At 35.3% G+C, this 12,524-nt stretch overlaps 1 long non-coding RNA gene across 1 annotated transcript; it reads right to left on the reverse strand.

Moving 5' to 3' along the window:
- Positions 1–7,729: 7,729 nt before the first annotated feature.
- LOC107808950 (uncharacterized) lies at positions 7,730–10,932 on the reverse strand. The gene is made up of 3 exons (XR_001653290.2): positions 10,736–10,932; positions 9,441–9,499; positions 7,730–7,972 (listed from the first exon to the last, which is right to left on the reverse strand). It is a non-coding gene; the product is annotated as an uncharacterized LOC107808950 (long non-coding RNA).
- Positions 10,933–12,524: the final 1,592 nt, after the last annotated feature.

Here is a 12,524-nt window from a genome sequence, read left to right on the forward strand (position 1 = left end):
AATCACAAGCAAGCAACGTATTTGCCCCAAAATGATCCTTGCTTGTACCAACCTCCCTTTCTTCTTTGGATTATAACTTTCAGTCACTCTCTTTAGTAGGTCTGCGAGGGTTTCCTGTTCAGATGAAACAGGTTCATCTATATTTTTTCCAAGTTGAACCTTCCCTTCAGCGGCTTCGCAGACCCACTTCCCCCTGTTTTCTTTACACTCTCCTCTACTCTAGCAGATTTTTCTCCCCAAACAACCATTGCACCTGTGTCTTTGGTTAAACTCACAGGAGTGGGTGAAGAATCAACTACTCTTTTACCCTTTCCCCTCACAGCACTTCGAACACCCTTGCTCTCTTTTTCTTTTTCTTTTCATTTTTACCACTAATTCCTTCAGACTCTGTAGTTTCAACACCTACTATAGACCCTACCAGCACAAACCTATTTTTCAAATTTGTATCAACTTCATAATTTGTCTCAGGAGTAACTTAAGGGCGAGAAGATACCTGTTCGGTTTCAGAAGAAACTGTTTCTTCCCCCTCAGTAGCAGATTTAAATGAGTCTTCAGATTTTCTTGGGTGGGGATGAAGGATTTTTTAGGAGTGTTAGCCATTTTTGTGATTGGGAATGGGAGAGAAGATAATTGGATTGTGTTTGGAAGATGAGATAAGATGGAGAGTATTTAACGGCACCTTATGATCCAAATATTATTATTTTAAATTATGCAGATTGTAGAAAACATACCGAGTAATCTTGATGAACCAGGTTCTACACTGAGAATTCTCTTGTGTAAGTCTAATATTGCCAAAATAGAAAAAATATTATTAGAGATTAATGAGTCATTTTAGCACATGGCACAAGAGTATACTATTGAAAGTATAAGACTGAGCAAAATTTAATCTAATTACACACAATTTATAGATTTTCTAACCAATCTTTTTTTTTCAATATTTTTTTCGTTGTGAATTCTGAATTGGTCGTGTTAGGTGATCTTAATCATCCATAATTCTAACATGTTCCTTTCAAAGTGATCTCTACTTAGGGCTTTTGTGAATATGCCAGCTATTTTCGTGTCAGTAGCACAAAATTCCACAGTGATCAACCCATTTTCATAGTTATCCCTCAAAAAGTGATGCCTAACATCTATGTGCTTAGTTCTCTTCTGATGAACCGTGTTCTTGGTCATACTAATTGCACTAGTGTTATCACAAAAAATGGGGATACAACCAACATCAATTCTAAAATTCATTAATTGTTGTTTGATCCATAACAATTGAGCACAACATGAGGCAACATCAACATACTCAGCTTCAGGAGTAGATAAGGCCACTGAATTTTGCTTTTTGGTGGCTCAAGACACAATACATGAGCCAAGAAAGTGTGCCATACCTGAGGTGCTCTTTCTATCCACAAGAAAACCCGCATAATCAGCATCAACATATCCCAAAAGATTGAAATTACTACCTTTTGGATACCAAAGACAAAGATCAGTGGTGCCTTTTAGATATCTCAAAATTCTCTTGACAACCGTCAAGTGAGACTCCTTCGAATTTGTCTGTAATCTTGCACAAAGGCCTACACTGAAAACAATGCCAGGTCTACTAGCAGTGAGATACAACAATGAGCCAATCATTCCCCTATACAACTTTTGATCAACAGATGAACCAGGTTCATCTATATCCAACTTTGTAGTTGTTGCAATAGGAGTGTCAATTTCTTTGGAATCTTCCATTTTAAACCTTTTAAGAAACTCTTTTACATACTTCTGCTGATGGATCATAGTTCCATTTGAATTTTATTTAATTTGTAAGCCTAAGAAGAAATTAAGCTCACCCATCATGCTCATTTCAAATTCACTCCTCATTAGTTTAGCAAATTCTTTACTTAACTTATCAGTAGTTGCTCCAAAGATTATATCATCAACATATATCTGAACTACAAAGAGATCTTTACCTTTTTCTTTCAAGAACAAAGTATTGTAAATTTTACCTCTCTTGTAGTCATGCTCAAGCAAAAACTTTGATAATCTTTCATACCATGCTCTTGGAGCCTGCTTGAGCTCATAAAGTGCTTGGTCAAGTTTGTACACACGATCAGGACTCTCCTTGCTTTCAAACCCCGGAGGTTGCTTGACAAACACTTCTTCCTTTAGATAGCTATTGAGGAAGGCACTCTTGACATCCATCTGGTAGAGGGTGAATTCCATGTAAGTAGCAAAAGCTATAAGGAGTCTTATTGTTTCTAACCTTGCAACTGGAGCAAAGGTTTCATCGTAGTCTATGCCTTCCTCTTGGCTATATCCTTGAACTACTAATCTTGCCTTGTTCCTTGTAACTGTTCCATCTTCATCAAGTTTGTTTCTGAAGACCCATTTTGTGCCAATTACTGATTTGTCCAAGGGTCTTGGTACCAGATGCCAAACTTGACTCCTTTCAAATTGGTTGAGTTCATCTTGCATTGCATTTACCCAGTCTGCATCCTGCAAAGCCTCAACAACATTTTTAGGTTCAATAAGAGATAAGAAAGCATCAAAAGCACAAAGATTCTTTAATGAAGATCTGGTTTTGATTCCAGAGGTTAGATCAGTAATTATGTTCTCAATAGGATGAGAACTTTAATACTTGTAAGGTTTCACAACCAACTGGTTTCCCCTTGATGTTCCTTCAGTGTTTTGTTGTTGTAGAACAAGTTCATGGACAGGTTCCATTGAGGTTTGGGGATCATTTCCTCTTTGTTCTGTTCCCTCTTTCATGGTGCTCTGGGTGGAAGAACCTGTTCCATCACATGTTCCTTCTTCCAGTGCAGCTTCAGCCCAATTGCTTCATCATCATGTTCCTGTCTCTCAGAAAGAATGTTAGTTTCATCATAAACCACATGAACTCTTTCTTCAACACATATAGTTCTTTTGTTATAGACTTTATAAGCTTTGCTATGTGAAAAGTATCCCAAGAATACTCCCTCATCACTTCTGGGATCAAACTTACCTAGGGAGTCTTTACCATTATTGTGCACAAAGCACTTGCATCCAAATGCCCTAAGATGGGATATATTTGGTTTTCTCCCTTTAAGTAACTCATAGGGAGTCTTCTATACAAGAGGTCTAGTCATGCACCTATTTATGATGTAGCATGCAGTATTTACAGCTTCTGCCCAGAAGCTATGAGACAGTTTACTAGAAAGAAGCATAGTCCTAGCCATATCTTCAAGTGCCCTATTATTTCTTTCAACTACTCCATTTTGTTGTGGAGTCCTAGGAGAAGAAAAATTATGATCTATGCCATGCTCATCACAAAATTCAGTAAATTTAGCATTTTCAAATTCAGTGCCAGGATCGAACCTAATTGATGCCAGTTGATTACCTAGTTGTTTCTGAGTTTTTCTAACAAAAGAAGTGAACATGTCAAATGCTTCATCTTTAGATGTTAAAAATAATGTCCAAGTAAACCTAGAGTAATCATCAACAAGCACCATCACATATCTTTTACCACCTCTGCTTAATGTTATCATTGGACCACAGAGATCCATATGGACCAGCTCCATCGTCCTGGCAGTGCTTACCACTTTCTTGTATTTAAAAGAGGATCTTACCTGCTTCCCCCATGCACAAGCCTCACAAACTTTGTCTTCCTTGAACTTGATATTAGGTAGTCCTATCACCAAGTCCTTGGAGACTAATTTGTTGAGTTGACTCAGACTGGCATATCCAAGTCTCTTGTGCCAAAGGAGGGGATCATTGTCCAACACACTTAAGCAAGTGAGTTCATTTTCTGAGAGTGTGGACAGATTTACAATATATATATTGTTCACTCTTTTTCCCTGCAAAACAATCTTGTCAGTGGTAAGATTAATCACAAAGCATTTAGTAAAGGTGAATGCTACCAAGTTACCCTTATCACATAGTTGTGATACACTAATTAGACTGTATTTTAAGCCGTCTATCAAATAGACATTCTCAATCGAGTGAGAGTCAGTCTTACCTACCTTACCAACCCCAATGATCTCACCTTTCTTCCCATTTCCAAAGGAGACATTACCTCCTTTGAGGTCCTCAAGTGAAAGGAACTGGTTCTTGCATCCAGTCATGTGCTTTGAGCAGCCACTATCCATGTACCATATTTGTCTGCCCCCCTTCACTTGGACCTGCAAAAATAAATTAGGGGTTAGTCTTAGGAATCCAAACTAGTTTGGGTCCCTTTCTATAGGCAAAAGGATGAATCAAATTCTTCTTAGCCCAACCTGGCAACCTATTTTTCCCTTGAACAAACTTTTTATTCTTTTGACTAGCCTTTTCTTTTGCAGTGTATTCACTTTTATAGCGACCAGTCTTACCACAGTGTCTGCAAATTTTGTTCTCACGAAGTGTAAGGTACTTGCTTTTGGGATTCCATTTAGGTGGCAGATTCCCAAAGCTAAGTCTTCTTCTATTGCTACTATGATGTTCCTGTAGCCATGAAAGTGCATCGGAGGATCTGTTCCATTTACAAGTTTTGTCTAGTTCATGCTTGACTTTGCCTAGATACTCTTTCAAAATTCTAACCTGCTCATCCTTCTTATACAACTCATCTTTTAGTTTAGCTACATTTTCTTCTAGAGTGAGTTGTGTGTAATCAACTGTCTTCTTACTTGTTCCTAATTTCAGTTTTAGGTTTTCAAATTTAAGTTCTAGGACATTTGATTCAAATGCATGAACCTGGTTCTTTAATGCAGTATTTTCACTTATAGTCTCACTAACCCTAAGTTCCAGGTTCTTACACTTTGCTTTCAAAATCACACATTCCTTAGACAGTTGTTCATTTTCATTGTTTACATCCTCAGATTCATCAATGAAATCTAGAAGTAATTCAGATAGCCTTTCTTTAGACAAAAAAATAATCTCGTCTTTGAGATAAATTACACTTACCTCATATTCCTCATCAGATTCTCCAATGGCCATAAATGCTTGTTCATCTCCATCTTCATCATCTGAGCTTTCATCTGAGCTTTCTCCCCAAGTAGCAACCATAGCCTTTGTTGATCCTTTGTTCTTCTTGGGTTGAACCTGTTCCTTCTTCCTGTTTCTTCGTTCAGCTCTTTCCTTCTTCCATTCAATTTCCCATTGAGGGTAGTTTTTGATGTGGTGATCAGTTTTTCCACACTTATAACAGTCCTCATTGGTCTGTTTTTAAGTAACCCTTGATTTGTTTAGCCTCCACTTCTCGAAGAACCCTTTCCTCTCATTAGGTGCTTCTTGAAGTCCTTTGTGATCATAGCCATTTCATCTTCCTCTAGACCAGAACCTTCAGTGATTCTGAGTGTCAGGCTCCTTTCCTTCTTGGGTACATCCATCTTCATGGTTTGCCTTCTAAGTTCATAAGCAGTGAAATTTCCAATTAGCTCATCCAAATTAAGAGTGGCAACGTTCTTTGATTCCTGAATAGTAGTGATTTTGCTCTCCCATGAGACTGGCAGAACCCTTGTCAAATTCTTCTCAACTTTGTCTTCTTCAAGAATAACCCTTCCAAGAGACTTAAGTTTATTTGTTAGTGTGGTGAATCTTGTATACATCTCTTGAATGGTTTCCCCTTCCTTCATAGTGAAATTCTCATATTGAGAATATAGTAAATTTCCTATGGACCTTTTCACCTGAGGTATTCCTTCATGAGCCACTTGCAAAGTATCCCAAATTTTCTTAGCAGTAGTACAACTTTGAATTCTGCTGTACTCGTCCGGACCAAGTCCACACACGAGCCATTTCTTGGCCTTGGCATTCTTCTCTCATTTCCTCAAGTCCTCAGTAGTGCAGTCAGCTCTTGTTTTTGGCATATCTACTCCTTCAACATTCTTTTTCATAGTAGCCAGGGGACCATCAGTGACGATGTCACATAGCTCATAGTCCTCTCCTATGATGTGGCCTCTCATTTTGTTTTTCCACCAGGAGTAGTACTGACATTGAAGAGTGATGGCCTAGCAGTGGATTGTCCTTCTCAATTTCCAGGTAGTGCACTCATCTTGATCTTCTCCTAAGGTGTTAGCCTCTTCAAGGATAACCTGCTCTGATACCAATTGATGTTTTAACTTCAATACCACACAAGAGGGGGTGATTTGTGTGGTGTCCAATTTTTTGCATGCACAGATTATAGAAGAATCTGGTTCTTTTATGTGTTCCTTACACTACTGTTGCGGAATAATAAATGCAGAAATTAAAGAACACAATGATTTTTACGTAGAAAACACCTGGCTCAAAAGGTGAAAAAACTACGACCTACTTCCTAATAGGATTTTTCCAAAATTCTTCACTAAATCACTGAGCCAAAAACTACATTTACAAAATTCTTTTGTAAACTTAGGATTAACTCTAATCCCGTTGTGATACATAACCTCTAACTGTTGCGACAACTTTAAGTTAACTCTAACTTGAATACTCTGAGTACCTATTACAATTGCCTCTAGATAAAACTGAAAGGTACACTATGAAAACACCTACTACAATTGAACTAGAATAAAAGACAGACACTTGAAACTGATTCTTCTATCTGGTTCATGTAGCTTCAGGTTCGCACACTTGAATCACACACGAATTGCTTGCAAAATGCCTTGCTATTTTGCTCTCAATTCACGTTTAACTTATGCTTTTGTGCGTCACTGGTTAATGAGAACATCCTGCGATTTATAGAGTTAGTAGAGTAGAAAATAACTTGAGTTCTAACGCTACTCTTCCTTGGTGGAAGAGTTGTAGTTGATCTCAACCTCTAACTCTTTCCTTTATCTTGGATAGTGTTCTCTTTGATTAAGGAGTCCTTCTCCTTATCAATTATGCAACCATTTTCGGTCAAGAGAGATCAGGAGATATTAATTAAGGAGTCCTTCTCCTTCTCAATTATATAACCCTTTTCTATCAGGAGATATTAATTAGACCAAGTTAAGCTTATCTCATTCACGTGCATCCCGCGTGCTCGAATCTGCTAGTGTCTGTGCACACAAGGGATTGACCCGGTTCATGCCTGAGCTTCCTTTGTCAATCTTCAAAACTATCCTTCACTTAGGCCAACAGAAACAAAAAGAGAAGCCACTCCCAAAGTTAAAGGAGCAATCACCACGAAATTTGAAACCTCAACCAAAATTGAATATTCACAACTATAAAGCCTATCAGGATCCTCGTTAAGTTCCCTTAACTTATCTTTAAGACTTGTTGATTTAAACCATTTTTCCTGCGAAAAATCATATCATTACAATGTTGAGTTGCTTACAAGCGGGGGTACACTGGTGATTAATTTGCCAAGGTCGTCACTGTCGTCAAGCCCATTGGGCAAAGAATTTGAATTTGATAGTTTAAAATTAAAAAAAAGGATGAATCACTACAAGAAAGAAGGCATTTGCCAACAACAATTATTGTTGCCATAAATCATTGTTGCTAAAAATACTTTTAGCAACCACAAAAATATTGTTGCACACCATTGCAATAAACGCCGATGGGAAAAGTATTCTCAACAACTAATAATGTTGTTGCAAAAAGCTAACTTAACGCAACAAAAAGTATTATTACCTTAAATTATATTTTGTTGGTAAAAAGTCATGTAACTGTGGCTTATGAGAATTTTTAACAACAAAAATTATTGTTGCAAAAAATGAGCTTATTTACCAATTGTTGTGGTAAAAAATTGGTAGGAAAGTTAGTTATTGATCTATTATCAAGGCTTTTAGAAACAATTGCTATTGTGTCCATGCATTAATTTTTGCCAACAATAATTTCACAAATGTATATATATAAAATAATAAATTATATATATAAATGTCAATACATAAAATTGATACACCAATATTTACTCACTTTCAAAAGCTAAATCTCCTAAAACGTATGCTTTTATACTTGCAAAAAGAACAAAGGAACCCTATACCAAGGCCATTAAATTCTAATCTAATTTAATCCCAAAAACAAATCTTCTTCCAACAACTTGTTGCACTGCACGAACCATATTTCCAGCAATGATGATTTAAACATGTCCATCCTACAAAAGAAGATAAATATAATTACATATTGATAAAAGGAAGTTGTAACGTACAAAACTACAATTAATAAAGAAAAAGAGGGAACCAAATATGCCTATTGTCCACTTACTAAACATTGCAACTATTTCACCACTGAAAAATTTACATTCTACAAACTGTTGTATAGAAACATTTAGCTAAAAGAAAATTGAATATAAGTTTCAAAATTATCAGATCAAGAGAACTATGTCAAATAGAATTGAATAAATTGAGTTGTAAATCATTCAAATATTCCACAATAATGCTGAATGCTCCCCCAATCAAAGTTGATGTACCAGAACCTACTAAATACTCCCAAAGATGCAATACTATAGTCAAAATCAAATACCATACAAAGATTGATTCAAGTAAATAGACTCATTTGTGCATACATACAAGATATTTACTGTTTATATGAAAGATAAAGTTACTTAGCATGACGTGTAGGACTTGCCTCATCCACTTCTTCCAAAATATAGCATTATAAGATCAACAAGTATAAATGGTAGCAAAAATGTGAAGGCCATAAAACAGAGTAGGGGAAACAAAAGATACAATTCACTATATGACACTGGTTCCATCAATTTCAATCTCCCCCATAGTTTTTCAATTCATTGACAAAATCAAGAATTCTTAAATAGCTTGGTGAAATAGAAAGGAGACTCTGAGTAGTACACTCGAAAGAATTCAGCATTACTAGCTATATAGGCAATGTCCAAGATATAAAATATAGCGGACCAACAAAAAAAACTGTAGATTGAACAGAGTTAGTTTTTAAAAAATGAATAGACTTAACTAGTTGTGCGTTTGAAATTACACCGTAAGACCAACTCTACTGGAAACATGTACAACAGCCATGCCATAATCAAAATTATAAGTTGCAAGAAATATTGGACCATCATAAGCAAAAAAGAGATGCATTCAATAATCGATAGTGTCAGAACAGAGACTAGTCTTTTTCCTGGAGTTTCCTCCTAGGCTTCCTAACATAAAGAAGTATAAAGGTAGGCCATGGTTTGAAATCTTTAACTAATATTCCTATGTGATTAGAGAACAATCCACTCAAGCTACAACAGAAAGAACCAAATTCTCTATATATGAAATTTGTAAAGAGTAATTTCTTACTTTATGCTAAGTTAAAATCGTTTTTCTCAAAACAATTACTGGTGAATACAATGAGAATTGTAAATGACTGAGTGATCTTTAGCAAAATCAGTAGATCAACTGTTCAGATATTTAAGACAATTATCTACAAACTGATTGACTTGTAGAAACTGGGTTTAGCGGTCAAGGAAACATATACTATGAACTGTTGCATCTTGTACTTAATTCTCTTTGCAGATCAAAGGTTTCATTTCTTATTGATTAACTCATGAATATTTCTTTACATGTGTTTAAATCTCTACTGCATAATAAACTATAAAGGTTTCTATTAAAGCAGAGTATTACCTCATTTTCTCCATCTCATGTTTATTAGCAAGAGTTTTTCTCTCTGCACTTGTGATATCCTGAGAATAAAGGAGGGAAGTATAATTGGTAGTATAGATAATTCAAGAGCAATTATACACAAATATACAAGTGGAACTACTAACCGGCCCTAGCATCTTATAAAAAATATAGTGAATGAATGATAATTGGTAGCACAAATAAGGCTTTATCGATGTAAAACACAGAGATTTATTTTTTGAAATCCCTGTAATATTGGAAAAAGTTTGTTCTTCTATTTTTTCTCTCACTTGTAATTACTACAACACTTTGAGCAACAAAAATACTACAACACTTCCTTAATGCTAGCTTTATAATATAATTACCTTTTTTCTAAAAAGAAATTACTTCTTGAACCTCAAAATTCTTCGGTGCAAGACACTAATATTTATCAATAAAACTAAGGAACATAAAGGTCGCTAGAGTTTTAATTTCAACAAGGCAACTAATCCTGTTAAACTCCTACTTGAAATCACAGTAATTGTTAGATTTCACCAAATTTTCTAAGAGAACAAATAACGCCTAATCTTATAAAATATCCAATCCCTTGGAACCCGAAAAGCCCATTGAAATCAGAGATACAAATATGACATCTTCTGTAAGATGAATAATTGATAGTAATACTCAGATTACCAAATGTAACTATTTTCACTCTGAGTTTCCATCACTACTAAGGATAGAATCAGTACAATTGGAATGCATTAAATTAATTTTCAAACATAGATGCTAAAGAAACGAATATAGACAAAGCAGAACATTTTACAGTTAGATGTGGGAATCAAAGTACCATAACCAAAGAGAGACTTTCATCCGCAAAGCCAGAAACAACCTATTCTTTAGGAGTAGTAGAACCTCAAAAATATAGCCAAAGCATATGCCAAAATCTACATCTATCCCAATTCCAAAAATCACAAATATACCAAAATATAAAATTATAGTCACAATCTGCTTGTGAATCTATCAATAAATAAAAAAGAACATAATATATATATTTTTTTTAAAGTGAAATAGAAATACCAATCGAATAAGGCATGAGACCATTGATTAGAACTGGAATGGAACTCTAAGTATTGATGTGGATGAACCACACTATCTTTATTTAGAACCTGCAAGAAAATATTTTATTTGATGCCCTAGTTTTTGCTTTGAGAAAGCGCCGACCCTGGTTAGGACCTCTTAACTCAAAACCTAAATCAACGCATTCAAAGAATTGAAACCCTAAACTAGAAACAATTGAAAATAGAGATGAAGGAGCTTACAATTTCAAGCAATAGTCAAAGCACTGGAAGAAAAGGTTGTTGCTCATTTGAACCTCGTAACTCAAAGCACGAGTGGAAGGGTTGAACGAATTGGGGAAGGTGAGAGCCAAAAAGAAAATAAAAAGGGGGAGGGATTCAGGGGGAAAAAAACGGAGGGAAGTTTGCCGCGTTTGTTTTTTGCTGAAAATTGAGAAAGAGCTAAATATTCTTTAGGCCACAAGTCAAACAAGTTGTTGAAAAAAAATTAGTATTTTACCAACAAGAAAACTACTTTTGGCAACACTGATAATTTATTGTTGCCGATTTATTTATATCTTAAAATTGTTATATTACCCAAACGTTATGGCAACAAAATTAAAACGTTAGCCAACAAGAAAATTTTTGTGGTTAAAAGTTCTATGATATAGCAACAACTAAATAAAGTTGTTGCCATTTATTAGTATTTAGCAATAATATCATTGTTGTTGTGGAAAGATTGTTGCAAATTCTATACTTTCTTATAGTGAATTTCAACCTTGAAACTATCTAGACGGGATATTGTAAAACAGTAACTGGCCTGTCAGAATTGAGTAACATACAGCAGTCGTCTCACCTTCCTCTCTCATAATGCCGGTAGTCCTACCAGTAAAATCAGCAAATTCAATGCCAACAGCTCCCATCTTTGTGTGACAATATTGTAAGCTTCGCCGCAGTGCCTGTACTTGTTGCCTTCTTCATGTGGAAACTTACTGCCCCCTAGAACATTAGATATTTACTATCGACAGCAACGACACAGAAGAAGATACGAGATCCCAGGAAACGGGGTCGGGTTTTGTGATGTTGTGTGCCTATACAATTCCATAGAAGCGTAAGGGAGTCTGATCTCTGTATCCGATTCCCTGCAAGGGGTGCTTAATTACCGCTTGTTTGGATGGTTGTTACGTGTCGTTTCATAGTATATCATATCGTATTGTATTGTACTGTATCGTTTGATCAATACAATGTTTGGATAGATTGTATGTTCGCCGTTATTTCATGATATCACACACCATCAATATGAAGAATAAACTTACAATATTATAAAGAAAAATTATGATACGGGATAAAATTATAATATAAAAAGATAGGGTAAATGATAAAGTAAAATTATTTAATAATAATGAAGGGTGAGATGAGAGAAAGAGACAAGGTAACGACGCGACCACATCAAATCGGTCGTTACATAAAGTGGCACATTTCGTTGTTATGTAACGACAGATTTAACGATACGATACAATAAAATTTAAGTAACAATCAAAACAAACATCGTATTTCAAGTAACAATACGATACAATACAATAGGTAACAACCATCCAAACAAGCTGTTAGGGTGGTACGCTCTGCCGGCCCGGTAGATGTGGCTACCTACAACGTACGACCCAGCATCCTAGGGCTTCGAACTCCTTTTGGCTTTGAAGCTTTGAATTCGAATTTGGGTTTTCAAAAAATATTATTTGTTTAGATTGGGTATTGTTGCAAACAATTGAGAATATTCTTTGAAATTTATATCTCAATTTTGAGGGTGTTTGGCGAAAATTAGAGTTGATTTTTGTTAGATTTAAGATTGAAACTCGAAGAAGAAGACATGACATACAATATACATACAAATTGTATTAAAATTGTATTATAGTTATATATAAATTGTAGTTTCATATTTTTTTTATTTGAATATTATATGAAAGTTGAAAATTAATTGTATATTGTATGAATCGTTGTATGAAATTTATATTTAAGTTATTAATAATATCTTTTTACAGATAAGTTGTTTATA

The sequence above is a fragment of the Nicotiana tabacum genome, chromosome 12, assembly GCF_000715075.1.
Source record: "Nicotiana tabacum cultivar K326 chromosome 12, ASM71507v2, whole genome shotgun sequence".
In the NCBI taxonomy this organism is placed as follows: domain Eukaryota; kingdom Viridiplantae; phylum Streptophyta; class Magnoliopsida; order Solanales; family Solanaceae; genus Nicotiana; species Nicotiana tabacum.